Genomic DNA, 19,492 nt, shown 5'->3' with positions numbered 1-19,492 from the left:
TTCAAAGAAATATGTAATTGTAGCCTTTAGGAAGTTAACCACCCTGGCTAATTACCAGTGTTGATAATACACCCCTAAGAACCAACCCAGTGGTCAGAGATCAGGGTAAGCATGTCAACAATAGCCTTACCTTCGACCAACATGTGGCCAAAGTGGTAAATAAATCCTTTTATATTACACAACTTACAAGTAAGCGCATGCCATCTAGGTTCAAAGAGGTCATTATCCCACTGCACAATGTGCTTATCAGATCAATCATAGAGTACAATGATACCTAAGGTATGTACCTGACTAGGCATATGCAGTAACTAAAGCAACCTCAATGGTTCCTTACAAAAACAATGCAAGGCATAATAAACCTGCCTTATGCCGAATGCCTTAAAACTCTTTCCTTCTACTCAGTTTCCCCAGTCTCCTACAGATTGCAGAGGGACAATCTATGCCTGGCTTACAAGGCATCTGCAAGCCCTACACTTATGAATCTTCTACATATTTGTAAGCCAAATAGTCTCAGAAATATATTGTCTAGGGACCAGAATTTTTTCTGTGACTTTAACAGAACATGCTGGAGAGACAGATGTGTGTCCCAGAGACTGCATCTCCTATGGAACAGGCTTCCCATCCATGTAAAGCTGAGTTTGTCTTTTACCCAGTTTAACCAAAACCTAGACAAATGGATGGGGACTAGAAAATTTGCACTGGGCCTAGAACCCATGCCCCTTATGGACAGAAGTAGCTTATAAATGCCCGGCCATTAATATCCTGTTTGGATACCAGACATCATTATTCTTTTGGGAAAACTTTACTAGGCTTAGAAAGGCTGCCCAGATCATTAGCCTAGTAACAGTTTACGAATCTTTGAATCTATGATAGTTTTAGTGTAGTGGGGTGTATGCATGTGTATGGGATCTGTCTATGAGTGTCTTGACTCATGGTACTGTTTGGAACGTATTTTTTCCTAAGTTAATGTGCAGGTTTAGGTTTAGGGCAAAGACAGTGTCAAGTTTAGCAGGCATAAGTAAGGTGGTGCAGGAGGCAATCAGTACTGAGTGTCTTACTGTGCATCTTACAGTGATTTTAGCTTCTCTTTTTATAGCTCTTTTTACAGTACTATGGTGGAAGCTCAATATATATATATATATATATATATATATATATATATATATATATATATATATATATGTATAATGTATTGCTTGCACTATGAAAAATATCCAACCACCTCAGTTTTTTGTGTCTATGTCACATTATCCAAATTCCAAAATGTCGAACACCATAAACTCGACCTTGGAATCTCGAAATGTGATATACTCAAACTCTCAGAATAGCAAATTTTTTCCAAGGGAAAAAAAAATGCTGTTCCGAGAATACACACACACAACACAAGCACACCAAAATACATAATCCACACATACACACTTCACAGAACCCTACACTAAATCGTACATACACTACTAGCTATCCACTTACCTTAACCCAACCCTAACCCTAAGGTCCCTAACTAACGCACACTCACCTTACCTACTCCATAATCCTAAGGTCCCTAACTAACGCACACTCACCTTACCCGTTCCCTAACCCTAAGGTCCCTAACTAATGCACACTCACCTTACCCACTCCCTAACCCTAAGGTCCCTAACTATCGCACACTCACCTTACCCGCTCCCTAACCTTAAGGTCCCTAACTATCGCACACTCACCTTACCCGCTCCCTAACCCTAAGGTCCCTAACTATCGCACACTCACCTTACCCATTCCCTATCCCTAAGGTCCTTAACTTCACACACTCTCCTTACTTCGGTCTGTTCGCACACTTACCTTAACCCGGTCCGTCACCTTCGTACCACAGTCAAGGAAATAGCAAAGCCGCAGAAACAGCCCACTGAAAACTTTCCCTAGGAAAACATTCGGTGTTCTGCAGCTTCGCTATTTCAAGCGTTCGCTGAATTGGGGTCAATATTATAACATTCGAAGTTTTAAAACTTCGATGTTATAATATAGATCCAATTTTTCTGGGATTACATTTCTCACTGGTGCTGAAATTTCACTCCAGCAGCTGTGAGACCTTTATTTTCCCTTTCCTTACCTTTCAAATTTGCCCATATTAACACTGTGTCTTATTTATGTCAACAGGTGGAGCAACATGTATTATAATCCTTTCCAGACTTATAGTATGAGACCATTTTAAAGACAGCAGTTTTATTTTTTGCTGGATAATATACTTTGCCTTAGTTTTAGCTATATAGCATATAGCTCAAAATGTCCTTTTACTTCCCTCATAAAGTGCTCTCTCTCCTGCAAGTTTTCATTGTCAAGTCAAAAGGATAACAACGTGGTTTGTGTGAAGTATATGAATTGCTGTTCTGTGTCAAGCTTTATTAAACAGCATAGTTAATGACACATCTAGGCCAGACTGTGGTAAAATGAATCAAACTTTGTATAACTTAAAAATTTGACTGCATTGATGGTTTACTATCTTAATTTATAATTGTCAAATGCATCACATTTGCTCTAATTTGTACTTATCTGTCTTAAAACCACTGTTAAATACACCACATCACATCATTTGTAAGACCATTTAACACTGGCAAATGTTGGTTTGCTTTGCCATTGGCTGTAAACAATTCATTGACACAGTGAAGAATTTTTGCAGTGTTTTATGTTGGGGTTTGTTCCTCTATTCACATCATGTATCTAACTTCCTCATCAACATACAACTAACTATTAATAGTATCCAAGTTCCTATCTATATACTGAGCAGGAGTTTCAGCTAAAAAAAGAAAGTAACTGGTAGAATTCAGCATTTTTGTTGTGTTCTTTTCTGCAGGAGTAAGCATGTGACTGTAATGTTGTTCATGGGAACATGGGTCATGTGGCTGTTATATAATCTTATACTGTAGTCATAAACTCTGACAAAAGTTGAAAACTCAACAGGTCGCATTCGATAGAGACAAAAACCTTTTCAAAATCTTCTAGAATATTCTAGAAATACTACTTGCAATCATGACATGTCCAGAGAAACAGCTAATTTTCTAAAGAACACACATGACCTCCACAGATATCCTTGAGAGAAAATATGAAAGTGGAACTATCAGGCATATTTTTGACCATATTAAGGACCTAAAAGCAAGGATATATGAACCAAGAAGAAGTTTTTTTTGTTTTGTTTTTTTAATGTGAGTTCAGAAGTCTCTACACTTGCCACAGGAAGGAGGAACTGAAACATGCATGACCTTAACTTTCAGTAAAGATGCCCATGAGATTAAAAAGATAATTTGTGAAAACTGATACATTTTGTCTAGTAATTGACTAGGGATCAAGATTCTGGATCCTGGCCCTTCTTTTGTTTTCAAAAAAGGTAGGAACATTTCCCCGGATTTACGAAAGCTTGCACGGAGTGCAAGAAGAGTGTAGGAGTTCACGCCGGCAATATGTCTGCCGTGCGATCCAGGTACAGCCGGCAGGAGCGTGCACGAGAGCTGCTAAAGCTAATCTTGCATGGACAGTGTCATGGTATGCAAATTACCTCATTTGCTGGTGAAAGCCATGCAAATGAGGTAAATTTGCGATATAGGAAACACTAACCTGTCCGTGGAAGATTAGTGTTAGCTGCAGAAATGTACTCCGTTGGTAACGGAGTACATTTCTGCAAATAGCTAAACGGAGTTATTACAGCTCCAAATAAAGGATGCATACAGTTGAGGAAGCTTGCCAATGGCCAAATATAAGGCAATTGGCATTATATAATGTTTAAAAATATAACAATTTCATTTTTTTTCCCGATCTCCAATGTTTAAGCATAGCGCAGCACAGAGCAAACGTGCAGCGCTTATAAAAACAAGAAAATAATTTAAAAAAGGCCAAAAATATGTATTTTCACTAAAAAGCTTATTCTGCCATGCAGGTGAATGGCAGGCTGAAGACAACATGGCCACTGAGTAGTGGTTGCTAAGGGGGGGGCTCAGTGTGAGAGATTTAACCATGCATTACTAGGCAATCCTATGCAAATGTGGATAAGGATAGTGAATCCCAATTTTCCCCAGCATGTGAGGCATGTCCCAAGAGTGTAAGAGTAGGATTAGGTGAGTAGAAGATTAGAATATATGTGACATCATGAGGGGGGGGGTCAAACAGGCTGTAAGCTAATTGGAGCATAGTGGCTTATGTTTGTCCTGAGTTGCTCAGGATTGCCAGAGGCGTGCCTACAGTTGTCCTATTTGAAAACCTCAAACCCAAGGTGCACACTGTTAAGAGATAGGAAACTCCTTGCAAACATGCACATAGCGTGTGCACAAGTGTGCGCGCATGTGTGCACATTTGCGCTCATTTGTGCGACGCTGCCCTGGGAGGAAACAGAAAGGCAAAAGGAAGGAAAAGAAGTAGTAGGAAGTTAACCAAGAAAAACTAGCAGAGCTGCCAGGTGAAATATATCAGAATCAGCCAATTACACAGGCAGAAGACTAGCCCAGCACTTTAAACTCTGCAAACACCATTCCACCCTGTTTTTTTCTCAAGAACTCTACAACACTGCAGTATACAAAGAGGAAAAGCTTAAAAAGCTTAAGTCAGACAAAATGTTAAGGGCTGCTCCTGCTATCATAAACCAACATGTGCAAGGTGCTGAGGGTGGTGATGCTGCTGAGCAAAGCATAGTGAGGAGATGGAGAAGAGTGTACAGACCCAGGGTAACCTACCAGGGGCTACATGAGCTGGAGATAGTGGAGCGCTATGGGGTGGACAGAGACCTTCTACAGCAAATTGTTGAGCTGTATCGGCCACGCCTCACACACAGAACCAACAGAGGGGAACCCATCCCAGTGGATGCCAAGGTATGTGTAGGCCTAAGAATACTAGCTACAGGTACCTTCCAAAGACCCACTGGTGATATGATGGGGATTTCACAGGCATCAGCATCCAGGGTACTCCACCAGTTCCTGGATACCATGTCAGCACATGTCGGTGACCACATATATTTCCCCAATTCCTGTGAGGCATTGGCCAGCAATATGCATCTTTTCCACCAAATAACAGAATACCCTGAGGTAGTGGGTGCAATAGACTGCACGCACATATGCATCAAAGCACCACCCGGTGCGCAGGGTAGGGTCTACATCAACCGCAAGGGCTTCCCCTCCATCAACTGCCAGTTTGTGTGTGATATCCAGGGCATAATAATGAATGTGTGTGCTGGATGCCCTGGAAGCTATCACGACTCCCACATTTGGCATCTGACCCAGCTGTTCCAGAGATTTGCCAATGGAGATATCCCTGAGGGTCACCTAGTGGGGGATGCTGGATATGAACTGGAGCCAAGGCTGATGACACCCATCAGAAATGCACACACACCTGAACAAGAACTCCATAATGAGGCACATGCACAAACAAGAAACATAATTGAGCATGTGTTTGGGATGCTCAAGTCATGGTTCCGGTGCCTGGACACATCTGGTGGAGCGTTGCAGTACTCACCAACTACATGTACCCAAATTGTTATGGTATGTGCCATGCTACACAATATGATCCTGTGGAAACAGCTGCAGCAGGAACAGCATGGGGCAGGGCCAAACAGCCCCCCAATATTGCCAAAGCCTGCACAGGCACAGCGTGACTCAGAGGAGGAACAACCTGAGCCTGCCCCAGTAGGCAGAAGGAGGCATGCCCAGTATGCCCTGGCCTTGGCAAAGAGGCAACGCATAGCATATACACTGACTCAGTAGGAACCCTGGAAATGACACCTCTCTCTGACTTGTACATACAGTTAAAGGGATGCCTAACTTGACACTACCTGTTTTCAAACATGTATAGGGAGTGTACTATGTGCATCCAACATAGGCAGCCCTGCAGCACCACCTGAGGCATGAGTGCCCTATTTTAAGCAATATAAAGCACTGTTAAGCAGATTTTGCCAGTGTTGAGAATATTTAAATACAATTGGGCATAGCTGCGCACCGTGCTAACCAGCGCAACATCGGGCAATGTCAGGCAAAGTTGGGCAACAGTGGGCAAAGTCGAGCAAAGTCGGGTTAACACGCTCACACCTGCTAGACTGTTCCTTAGCCAGTCAAGTCTGCCCAGCAGGAAAATAAAAAGCAGTGACAGGGCTCGAACTCAGGATACTGTGCACTATAGTCACAGTACTGAACCACTAAGCCATGACAGCATTTCATTGGCACAGACACAACTTAAGTCACTCACACATACCAGTTTGGGGGGGGTCACATACCTAACAGTTACAGCCAGCATGACAATTGTAGACAAACGCAAACACAAACAAATGCTGTATCATGCCCTCTGAAGAGGCATATGAGTAACCTCCCCCCAGGCCTATGCAGACAGATAACAGCAGGCCAGGCAGTGTGATGTGGGTTGGATAGGCTATGAAGTCACAAACTAATATGCATGTAATTGGAAGCTAAGATCTGTAGTACAGTGGTATGCCTCAAGCCAGTATGATAGGCAACAGTACAGACTGAAATGGAGTACCTGATATAGCAGTGCAGGCCTAGCAAATGTGTATAAGTGTCAGGTGTACCCTTCATCCTATGTACACCCACAGTAACAATCAGGTGTGCCCCCCCCCCGGGTAGAAATGTACAAATAATAGCTGTCCCCCCTGTATGTAGAAATGTCTGTGCAAATTGACTCATGGAAGCCCTGCAGGCACAGCGTGCTTTCTGTCGATGTACAACACAAAGGTGAGCCATGAAGTAAAAACCAACTTGAATTTTCGCACACATATATACTATATATATGCACATAGTGGGCATGCTCACACACTTAAACAAATTTAGCAAATGTCAGTGAATAACATACTGAAAGGTCATACTGGGCATGCCCACACTCTTAAACAAACAAAGCAAATTTCAGTCAACAACATACTGAAAGGTCATACTGAGCATGCTCACACACTTAGGCCATGTCTGAGTACAGCAGTGGACCACACATATCTGGAAGTTGCAGTTCTTACTCCAGACACACGTCACTATTCACCAATCCTGTCTGGTGCACACAGTCATATGAAAACAGACCCATATAATATATTGGACCCCTGTCATAATCAGACTGTGTAATACAAGTACTTAAGTTGTTCAAAGAAAGTGAAAATCCAAAGAAGATCAATAAATCTCCGATCAGTATCATCACGAAACAATGAGTACTCCTAACATTATCCAAGCCATGTTCTGCCAAAAATATTGCCAAAGAGTCCATAGAGAACCATTAAGCTTTCTTTAGCTATGTCATAAATATCAATGTAAACTCATATATGTTTTGAGTCAGTGCAAAGTGTAAATGAATACATGTACATGACTGACATTGCCAACATCTTGTCAGACAGGTTCACACATATTTACCCCCCTCTCACTGACAAAAGGGCCCATTACTTTACCTGGAGATTGTGAAAACCCAGAAATCACATATACAATGGTTAAACAGCTCTATCCAAACCTAAAAACACGGTGTCTATGGGATGACATGGGGTCCCTGGCTGTGTCATATGTGAACTCCAAAGCAAACAGACCCTGACCTGAACAGTCTGTTGAGACTCACCCTCTGTACAGGATATGAAACTGTTGAATGGGTTACAGCAATGTTTGGCACACTCCACAAGTGTTGGTGCACAACAGACCATGGGAACTATTGTCTTATAAGCCTAATAAGACTGATCTGCAAGGCCATGGAGTCCATCATTATGGAACTCATAAACAGAGCTATTGGGAGCCTACAAACACCCAACCCTACCCATTTTGGTTTGGTCAGGGGCAGATCATGGCCACTAAACCTGCTAGACAGTTTTCAAGGCAGTTACCGAGGTCATACATCAATGAAATGAGCTCCATACGGCCTACATAGACCTTGAAAAGCCTTTTTCCAACATCCCACACACATGCCGTATCCACAAAATCAACAACATGTGCATAAACAGGTATGTCATCTGATGGATTGTCAACTGGGGCACAGATAGATCCCACAAGATAAGAATTGTGATCTTCCTGTTGGACTGTAAGCTGGTAACAGCTGCAGTCCCACATGGCTCATTCATGGGACCCCTTTTGTCTGGTGTATACTTTTCAGAAATACAGTCAAACACACGAGGACTATGGTTAGCAAAGTTTGTGGATGACTGAAAAAATGTTGTCATAATAGATGTTTGGGACAACAGAGACATCATTAAAAAGGGTCTCAGTCAGATGGATGTGGTGTCAAAATTATGGCCTCGAGCTACAGTCATACAAATACCACATAGGTGCCAACACCCTAAATATAGAGGTAATAATAAAGGATCTATGGACACATGTGCATAGTCATCTCTACTATCAATGTCTTTATTGTAGACTTCCATTATGATTGGCTCCATTGCCTTGCAGATTAGTCTTGTCAGGCTCATACAGCGGAATGCCAAGGGTCTTTTGTGGCCCCACTTCTGTGGAGTGGGAAGAACATTGCTGTGTAACATTCTATGGGTACATATCCTGTAGAGAGGATGTAGAGAGAGGTGTAGGTATCCTTGATGAATATGGATACATCCCCACCCTATGTGCTATGATCCAGGTTCTGATGCTGGAAGGTATGGAATGAGTAGTATCCTGGTAGTGCTGGTGTGGTCTAGGTTTCTGTTACTGCACAGATATCAATATTCGCATTAATGAGAAGTGCCTCGAGTGAGTGCATTTGGAGGCTGAGACTTCTGGCAATGAGTAGCATTTAGCTCACTTTGTGGTTATCTGTGTTGGTTATGGGGTTTGGTTTGTCCTAAGTGACTGGTGTTCCACACCTGAAGTCAACGCCTCATTGGTCCGATCCGACCATTAGCTAATTACCCTACATATCCACATTCTGCCCCCACCCCCCATTAAGGAAACCATGTTAAAAAATTTCTCCAAAGCCAACTTCATGCTTCTTAAGGCAAGAAGTGGTGAACTTCATGACACCCACGCAGATGGACAATACAGTTATGACTACTGAATCTTACACAATTGCATGGGGTTGGGAGGGTGGCCTAATGGTTAAGGTGTTTGCTTTACAAACACAAGTTGCAGGGTTTGAGTCTCTCAAGAGATAATTGGCTAAGCTTATAGATTCAGAGGTTCATAGATTAGTACTAAGCTAACTGCTTTTGCGAGCCATTTTAAGCCTAGCCAATTATCCCTTGCGAGACTCAAAGTCTGCACCTTGTGTTTATAAGGCAAACACCTTAACCATTAGGCCACCAAAGGCAATTAGCCTAATACTAACCTATGAACCTATAAGTACTTACATGAGTGCATGGCTCGTGCTATCACAAACAGAACCAGGATGCTATCCTCCAAAAAAAGGAAGCCAATCTGGTGGTCTCCTGCCATAAACAAGCTATACAACAGAAGGAAGAAACTGTTGCAAAAGAGTGTAAAATCCCATGAGTGGAGGAGTTCCCTGGTCAGCCTCAGTAAGAAGCTGCGATCCCCGATAAAATCCTCCAAAGCTAGTTATGAAAACAAAATCACCACTGATTCTAAAGACAACCACAAAGCATTCTATAGCTATGTCAAGAATCTCAATGGCAACACTCAGATCTGCTCTGAGTTACAGCACAATGGCTTTAAATATACAGACCCAACTGATATTGTCAACATCCTGGCAGATAGGTTCAGTGCTAACCTTACCCCCCTCTCACCCCATTTCTATACCGGAAGAATGCAAAGTTCCTGTAATCATGGCTGCACAGGTAAAAATCACACTCTCCAAAGCCTGGAACATAGCATCCATGGGACCAGACAACATCCCAGGCTGCATTCTACATGAACTACAGAACGAACTAGCACCACACCTATGCTCCATGTTCAATCATAGCCTCACCTCAGGCTTTGTGCCTGCTGAATGGCGCACAGCGATGGTTATACCACTACACAAGGGGGGAGCCACCACGGACCCCGGGAACTAGTGCCCCATTAACCTGATGAGCCTGGTGTGCAAGGCCATGGAACGTATCATCATGGAACTTATAAACAAAACTGGTAATCTCTAACCTCTGGACCCCAATAAGTTTGGGTTTGTAAAAGGCAGATCATGTCTCCTAAACCTGTTAGACTTCTTTGAAGCAGTCATCAAAGCCATAGACAAGGGTAAGGTGGTTGATTTGTAAAAGGCAGATCATGTCTCCTAAACCTGATAGACGTCTTTGAAGCAGTCATCAAAGCCATAGACAAGGGTATGGTGGTTCAAACAGCCTATCTAGATCTTGCCATGGTTTTCAACACCACCCCCACCATGGAATTATAGATAAACTCACTAAACTAGGAATAAATACCTATGTCACAAGATGGGTTGCCAACTGGCTCACTGACAGAACCCACACTGTGAAAGTAGCAGACTCCAAATCCGACTTCAGACCAGTGACAAGTGGAGTACCACAGGGTTCAGTCCTGGGTCCTGTCCTGTTTGGTATCTACTTCTCTGAAGTACAGGCTAACACAGAAGGTTTTTGGCTAATGAAGTTCACAGATGACTGCTAACTAGGAGCCATAATCAAAACTACTAACGATGTGGACATCCTACAAAAGGGCCTCACTGAGACAGATGCTTGGTGTCAGAGCCATGGCCTCAAGCTCAATGTCAAAAAGTGCATTGTCATCCCCTTTGGTAAAAACTCTGTACCCATAAACTACAACATAGGCGGTAATATACTTAACACCGAAAGTGTGATAAGAGATCTTGGGACACAGGTGGACAGTAGTCTCTCCTTTGATAATCACATCGCCACAGTAGTCAGGAAATCCTTCTATGTGGCACACCTCATCACAAAAGGTTTCTCATGCAGAAAAAAAGAGGTCATTGTTCCCCTCTACTCATCACTCATTAGACTCATTATAGAGTACAATGCCCCTTTTGATATGTACCTCACAAGACATCTACAACAACTGGAAAAGCCACAGAAATACCTAACAAAGAGGATTACCGGCCTCAAACACATGCCCTACACAGACCGTCTCAAAAAACTCCAGCTTTACTCAGTCGCATATCGCCTACTCAGAGGTGATCTCTGCCTAACATACAAAGCTATGTCAAACCCAGAGCTGCTGGACATGCTCCACTTAAAGAAATCCCAATCTCTCCGAGCTACATGCTCTAGGGACCTAAACCTTGTCACCACAATAAACAGAACATTCTGGAGGGATAGATTCCTGTCCCAGAGACTTCCCATACTCCAGAATAAACTACCTATCTATATCAAACAAAGCTCCTCATTAGCACTCTTCAAGAAAAATCTTGATGATTGGATGGGAAATAGGAAATTCTCCCCTGGGATCACTTCTGCGTCTCTGCTCGACAGTGGCACAGGAAAATAAATTTCTTGGGTGGCAAAAGCCAGGGTACCTTTTTGGCTGGTCTTGTATAGGCCCCAGGGCCGATAGCCTAGTACCTACCTATGAACCTATGAACCTTTGAGCCTTGCCTTAAAAAGGTAATGTGGGGACAGCAAGAGCCTTGGCCAGTATTCATAAGCATAGGGGTGACATGTGCAAACCATCTCTAGCGAAGAAACGAGGCTTGTCTATCATGTCATCACAGGCAGACAGAAACTGGATCCCCTTTGAATGACACCAGAAGCTCAGCCAATTGTTGAAGTTTATCATGTTTCTGTTATATTGCAGTATCATGTAGGTGAAGGTAAGATGCTACTCAAGGTCAGGGTCATACCAGCCTGGGCTACATGATCATAGAGCTAGTATATATCTCTTGTCATGTTGTCCTGGGAGGTATGTCTCAGATCATTCACACTGACATGTACAAGGAACATGTCATATATGTACCTGTTCTGGAGTGATGTAAATGCTTGTGTTATGTGATGGATCATAGCACCTGACAGACAACTGACAGTAACCTTCCCCTTGTCCAGCCGAGTGAGTAGAAGATCTGTGTGCCTGACTATGGAGTCACCTATTACTAGTGTGTTGGGTATGTTGTTTTGCCTTAGGGCGTGTTGTGAGGCACACTGCTTTGGTATATTATCTGTTTTCTGGTGTGTGCTTGGAGGTGCATGTTGCTTGCTTGTCTGCTTAGGAGGACACTCTCTCTTTTTCAGATTAATATTTGTATTCTCCGAGCATGGTAATGTGTATTTATGTGTGTGTTTTGCTGGTGCTTATATTGTAGTTCTATGTGAGACCGTTGGTGTTGTGGTTGTATGACCCTACTCCTATTGACTGTATTGTCCAGTATTGGGTTGACAGAGCTTAGCCACCAGTTTTACCCTGTGTGTGCCAGCATGTGGTGCATCAACCCATATATGATATGGTCATGGCCTATGCATACAATACACTCACAATACACCTAGTATGATAAGCCTACTGAGGTAAGCAAATGTGAAAAAAACCTTTGGGCAAACTGTCAGCAAGTAACGTCTGTATTGCACCCTGTAACTCCGTATTGCTTGCTGAAGTGCAATGATGTACTTAGTTTGGATTAAGAACCCCGCACTTGCCAGCTGTGTGTGAGTGTGTGTGTGTGTGTGTGTGTGTGTGTGTGTGTGTGTGTCTGTCTCTCCCTGGAGAGAGTGCAACCTTTCTGGAGACTACTCACACCCCTTAAAAGTGTTATATTCATCTTTGTCAAGTCTGATGATGTCACCATCCTACAAATATACCTGTGGGAAGATGAAACCCCAGTGATGTGTATAGCGCATTGTGTAAATGTGTGCTGCTGTAGTATCATAATGTAGTTAGGTAGGGGTTTGAATCCTGCACTTGCCAACTGTCTGTGTGCTTCCCTGGGAAGAAGCAGCCTTTTTGGAGACTACTCACACACCTTAAAAGTGGTATACTCATCTTTATCAAGTCTGATGATGTCACCATCCTACAAATATACCTGTGGAAAGGTGAAATCCCAGTAATGTGCAGAGCATGTCGTGTAAATGTGTACTGCTATAGTATCATAATATAGTAAGGTAGATGTTTGATTCTTGCACTTGCCAACTGTGTGAGCGTGTGTGTCTCCCTCGGAAGAAGTAGCCTTTTTGGAGACTACTCACACCCCTTAAAAGTGGTATACTCATTTTGTCAAGTCTGATGATGTCACCATCCTACAAATACACTTGTGGAAAGACGAAATCCCAGTAATGTGTATAACATGTTGTGTAAATGTGTACTGCTGTAGTATCATAATGTAGCTAAGTAGGGGTTTGAATCCTGCACTTACCAACTGTGTGTGTATGTCTTACTGGGGAGGAGTAACCTCTTTGTAGACTATTCACACCCCTTAAAAATGGTATACTCATCTTTGTCAAGTCTGATGATGTCACCATCCTACAAATATACCTGTAGAAACATAACATTCCAGTAATGTGTATAGCACATTGTGTAAATGTGTACTGCTGTAATATCATAATGTAGTTAGGTAGGGGTTTGTATTCTGCACTTGTCAACTGAGTGTTGTGTCTCCATGGGGAGGAGCAATCTTTTTGGAGACTACTCACACCCCTTAAAAGTGGTATACTTATCTTTGTCAAGTCTGATGATGTCACCATCCTACAAATATACCTGTGGGAAAGTGAAATTCCAGTAATGTGTATAGCATGTCGTATAAATGCATACTGCTGTAGTATCATACTGTAGTTAGGAAGGAGTTTGAATCTAGCACTTGCTGACTGTGTGTGCTCCAGGTGTGTGACACTGTTTGTCAATAGGGAGAGGGTTTTGATTTTTCTAGTGTATGACATATCACAATGACAACTGTATGTGCATTACACATGTAAAATAGCTGTGGGGCAAAGCCATATACATACATGTGACCTCAATTATTTCATAGGTGGGTACTCTGCTTTCTCCATCTGTTATCTTTTCCAGAGCATGCTGGCGCTTTCCAGACCTTAGGTCACTTCTGTATGCTTGTGACAAGCTTAGCCACTGCAGTGATCCCTGGGCTACGTCTTCTGTTTCAAATCCACTCATCACAGTTTCGAATGAAGAGTGTGAGTGACAGTTTATGTTTGGGGTATATTTGAATCCTGTTCCAAAGCAAGCAAAGTCTGGTAAAGATGATTAATCATTATAGGTGTGTAACAACCTATGTGGATCTGCATGCAAACCCTTTATTGCTTATGTGCTCCAAAGAGGGATTTCCAAAACCCTTTGGTAATGTGCTTATCAAAGGAGAGATGACTAAACACATGGCTCTATGTATACATTAGTACCTGTTCCACATTTTGGGGGCTACTACCTATGTGGTACTCTGGGGATACTTTGTTTTCTAAAAGTGGATAACTATGCTTTCATTGGCTTATAGCTTTACAGCATGAGTTTGACACCAGGTATCTGTCTCTGTGATACCCTTTTGGAGGATGTGTGTGTCATCTGGAGAATAAAGTATAGCCCACAGTATGCATTTTCATCAAACGTGGGCAGACATATCCCTACTTTGTTTGCTTGTACCTAAGAAAGCTATATACCAAACAGGAGTGGTCCCAGGACTGAGTGCAGGTGAATATCACTTGTTACTGGCATAGAATTGAACATGGAGGCTGCAAATGTTACTGTGTGTCCTACATCTGTGCGTCAGTTGTCAATCCATCATCTAACAATTGTTTATGGTCAGTCTGTTGAAGTTATGTATAATAGCAGAATGTGGGATGGGTATGAATTGCTGGTGAGCTATAGCTTGGCTGTGTGGACCTCCCCTCCCTCACCTATAGCCTTGTTAACTGGCTTGAAGTCTACTAGGTGTAGGAGCCATGATCTGGCCTTTAGAGAACCTAAGTGGGTATGGTGCAGTGTTCATAGGTTCATAATGTCTCTGTTATTGAGTTCCATAATGCTGTGCTCCATAGCCTTCCAGATAACATTTGTCTGGCTTATAGGGTGAGAGTTTCCAGGATCTGTTGTAGTTCTACCCTTAATCAATTTATGTTAACATTTGCACTGGGTGCAACGAGGGTGGACAGGATTAGGAATAAGTATATTAGAGGGTCAGCCCATGTTTGAAGGTTAGTAGACCAAGCCAGATAGGCAGGATTAAGTTGGTTTGTACATGTGCTGAGGAGGGACGCAGAGTATATTGTGAAATAGATGCTAAGGATGAAGCCGCCAGGTAACAGGAAAAGAGGAATGCCTAAGATGAGGTTTATGGCTGTAGTGAGAGAGGACATGCAGGTGGATGGTGTGACAGCACAAGATACAGAGGGCAGGAAGAAATGGAAACAGATGATCTACTGTGGTGACCCCTAATGTGAGCATCTGAAAGGAGAAGAAGAAGAAGACATTGTAGCTCAACCTTTGTGGACTGTGAACACCATTACCATGTGTCATTCCACAGGTATGTAACCTGTATAGAGGCTGCATCTAGACAGAGTGTTTAGGTGAGTGGTGACTTCATATGTCAGCTTGTGTATGACACAGTCAGGGACACTGCCCAGTACCATTGCCACTGTGGTTTGGACTTTGGTAAAGAGAGTTTTACTAGAGTGTCTGTGAGTCATCAGGATTTACATTCTTCAGGTCTGGAAATGTGGTCCTTGTGTAATGACAGGGTGGTAAAATCTGCATTCAAACTGTCTGACAAGAAATTGGTAATGTCAGTCAGATAAGTGTACTTTGTGACCATTTACATTAACTGTGACCTGATCTGGGATTTCCCTTGTAGATTATAAACAACACTAAAGAAAGCTTTAGTGTTCTCTTTGGAATCCTTGCCATTTTGTATTTTGAAGCTTGCCTTGTATGTTTAATGAGGGCTTGTATTTTCCCAATGATACTGACCAGAGAGGTTATCCCTTCTTGGTATGTAACTCTTTTTTGGTACAACTTCACACCTTCTATTATATATTTAATTTATGGCAGGGGTCCATGAGATTAATGCACTTTTACTGTATAAGTGAGAATCTCTTGTGTTTGTGATAGCACGGTCCATGCAACCCTGTAGGTGAACAGTGTGCATTACTAAAGGATTATGCAGCTGGGACAGTGTTAACTCTAGTAATGTAAACCAATGACAGATAGCAACAACAGCATCACGCACAGCACAGTGTCAACCCGTGTCATTCACACACATGCATACTCAAGTTCCAAAATGTGTGCAGTGCAATGCATACTGGCCACCAATAGAAACTATGGAGTGTTAACACTGGCCAATACAGGGCATGTCACCCTGCTCATGTGTCCAATATGCATGTACATGCAGACAGTGCACCTCCACCATGTTCGCAAATGGACACCTGCAAACGTGTGTTGCACACACCCCACACTTACTGTCCACTGTATAACGCATGCTGACACAACTATACACATCAGCCAAGTGGCACATGGGCAAACAAAACACAATTGGAATAAACACTGGTGAAAACAATACAACATTGCTAATTACAGCTTTAATGCATCATGCCTGCTCAGCTACACCTTCAAGGATATCATTGCACTTTACTGCTGACAAAATGCTACACATCCAACCATTGCTATACTTTATTAAAGTCACCCTGTGCATCAGCACCATGTTAGCCTGTTCCTGCATCAATGTTGCAGATGACATGAGGTGGCACAGGTTTCATCATATGCACAGGATGTGTTGTTGGTTTGCCAGAGGCCTACACTGAGCCATAAAATCGACATGTGTGTGTGAGTGTGTGTGTGAGGGCCATGAGTACTGTTATGGGCCAATGTTGATGCCATTTGTGCGGGTATGTGTTTGCCCTAGGTTTCTGGTTTATGTGTGTGTGTCTGCATGCACACAGTTCCACCATGTGGCTGCCATATACAAGGATTTGTGAGACTGCTACAGACTGTACCTGGCAGGCTTTACAGATCACCATCTCTGGCCATGGATATGGAACCTGTGCCTGGCAGGCGAGCTACAGACAGTATCAGATACTAATCCAGATTGGGTACTATCCGAAGAGGTTGACAAATGTCCACTGGATCCAGGTCCCTGCTGGGACTGGCCAAAGCCATGGGCATGTGGTCTGCTTGGATGGTCTATGGACAGACCCCAAACATTGCTGGGGCTGGTACTGTCACTATGGGAGCGGCTGTGACTTGCTGGACATCCACGCTGACCTCCAGCCGGTGATGCTGCTGGCATACGTCCACATCAATGTCTCAACCTTCCCGCACTGTCCTGACACATGGACGTGACATTGTGGAGGACATCCAATGTTTCACCCCAATGTCTATCAATGACCTCAGTGTAGTTACGTATGGCACCTGCTAGGTCATGGATACTGTCATTTACAGAGGTGTAATAATCCCTCTGTGTCCTTAGCCCCTGTCTGGTGTACCACTCCATTCATGTCTGTGCCTCCATGACAGCCTGGAACATGCGTGTAGTAGAAAGAGGTGTGGCACTTCTGCCAGGGGCATGATGACCAGCAGTGCTCTGACAAGAACCCCTGGGCATCTGCCTATGTGGTACCATTCCAGACATCTGGCTATGGCTGCTGTGTCCTGATACATGTGCCATAGATACCACACTGTCCTGGCTAGTGCCAACCGTACACTGTCCCTCAGCTAAGGGCAATGGTAATGATGGATGTACAGGTAGTATGACTGTGTGCATGGATGGGGTGGAGACTTGTGTACTGTCAATTGGTGGCCCAACAACAGACCCTGACAAACCTGCCTGTGCCTCAACACACCTATCCTCATGATCACTGTCTGTCTTAATGACATCAGGTTACCTGCTGTACTGAACCAGCCCCACCTCCTCACCTGTGAGAGGAAAACAGAAAACACACTTTAAGCCCTGAACATGACTTCAGAACACATGCACACATGCACACATGCACACATGCACACATGCATGCATGCACACATGCACACATGCACATGCGCACATGACCACATGCACACACACAAAACTACACTCCTCCCGAAAGTAGACACACACAACACCAGCAATCACAGAACATACACACTAGCAGGTGATGGTGGGGTACAGTGTCACAAGCAAAACAGTCATATCACACATGTCAGCATGCAGAACATGTGTTGCCCAACAGCATGCAGTGCAAGTGTAGTCAGTCCTTGTTACTAACAGTATACATGGCTTTGATGCATGTGTTTTGTTATTAGGTGACGGCCCTCCCCCTGGAACACAATGCATACATGGACATAACATTGCTGTGTAGGTATTCATAACCCTGTGATGTACTGTGCACCATAACTCACAGATGTACATACCATTGCTGGATGTGTATCTGTGTGTCAGATAAGTATCCAATGCTGATTACAGCCTCTGTGTCTTTAGCAAATAATTATGGACACATTTTTAGCACATGCATGATGAGTATTCACACAACATCATCAGTGGTGCATGGATAATTGATGGAATACCATTTGGCCACATACCCAATGTACGGTACTTATGGTGAGTGTGGATCATATTGTGGACATGCCAGTCTCATCCATGACATGGCATGCTAAAACACAACTGCATATTTATACACTACACATACCCAATATGTGTCATATGACCTAGCCACTCAATAACATCACAAGACATATATGTGTCAGTTGTGCAAATGGTGATTGGTATGCATACAGTTTAGAGGTGCATATGTGTGCACACACGCATCATTATGGTGTGTAGCAATGACAGCTATGTGTAGTACTGTGGTTACAATAACTGGATGGGGTATAGTACCATAGGCCATCATCATGAAGCATCAGGTGGTCACTCAAGGCTACAAATGTTTCACAAACCAGCACTAATCATGCTGTGCTGGAACTGTACTAACTTGGCTAAATTCACCATTTCACAACCAGTTATTACGTGAGTTTGTAAGGAGGCCAATAAGGAGCATTCCCTGACATGAATGTGTAGTGTGTTGCAGAGTGTTTAAATGCCCCAGGATAGGCATCTACCCCTTAGGTATATTATGTGTAATGTATGGATGCGATTTTGGATACTGGAGTGTGTCTTTACAGAGGGTTTGGGAATCCTTTATGTGTAGCATGTTAAAATGCTCTGTGTATGACATAGATGTATATGTTATGTGCATGTTGAGTATCAACTGTGCCTATCCAATGCTCACTATAGTCTAGCCACATTTGTTTGAGATGGTCTGGGTATTGCATGTGTTTGAGGCAGCTAATCACATTAGTGAGATGTGTGTGCTCTTACCCCAAACATGCACAGCATGCATTATGGGTAGGTGTGTTACATGTGTACATGGCCTACACCTTAACTATGACATACACTTTTTATTTACAATAATAAATGTAGAACACACTCACCAGCATCTGTCTGCTGCATTGATGTCACCCTAGAGGTATCTACATAGAGGTGAGACAGTTTGTCAGTGGCATTGCGACTGTGTGTTTGCAGTCTTACAGTACAACAACAGTTTACATTCACAGGGCTACAGATTATGTTCTAAATGATCAGTATTGCACAACAACAGACTCCACATCTTTGAACAGCACACTCCACATCTCACATATGCATGATCTACCAATACAGATAACAGTAGTCTACAGATATGCCATGTTACCTGCATGCTCCATGTGTGTTTCCTGGGTGGCTCCAACCT

The sequence above is a fragment of the Protopterus annectens genome, chromosome 6.part0, assembly GCF_019279795.1.
Source record: "Protopterus annectens isolate FY-2018-M chromosome 6.part0, PAN1.0, whole genome shotgun sequence".
NCBI classification, from domain to species: Eukaryota; Metazoa; Chordata; order Ceratodontiformes; family Protopteridae; genus Protopterus; species Protopterus annectens.
Note: the sequence above shows the minus strand (reverse complement) of the source record.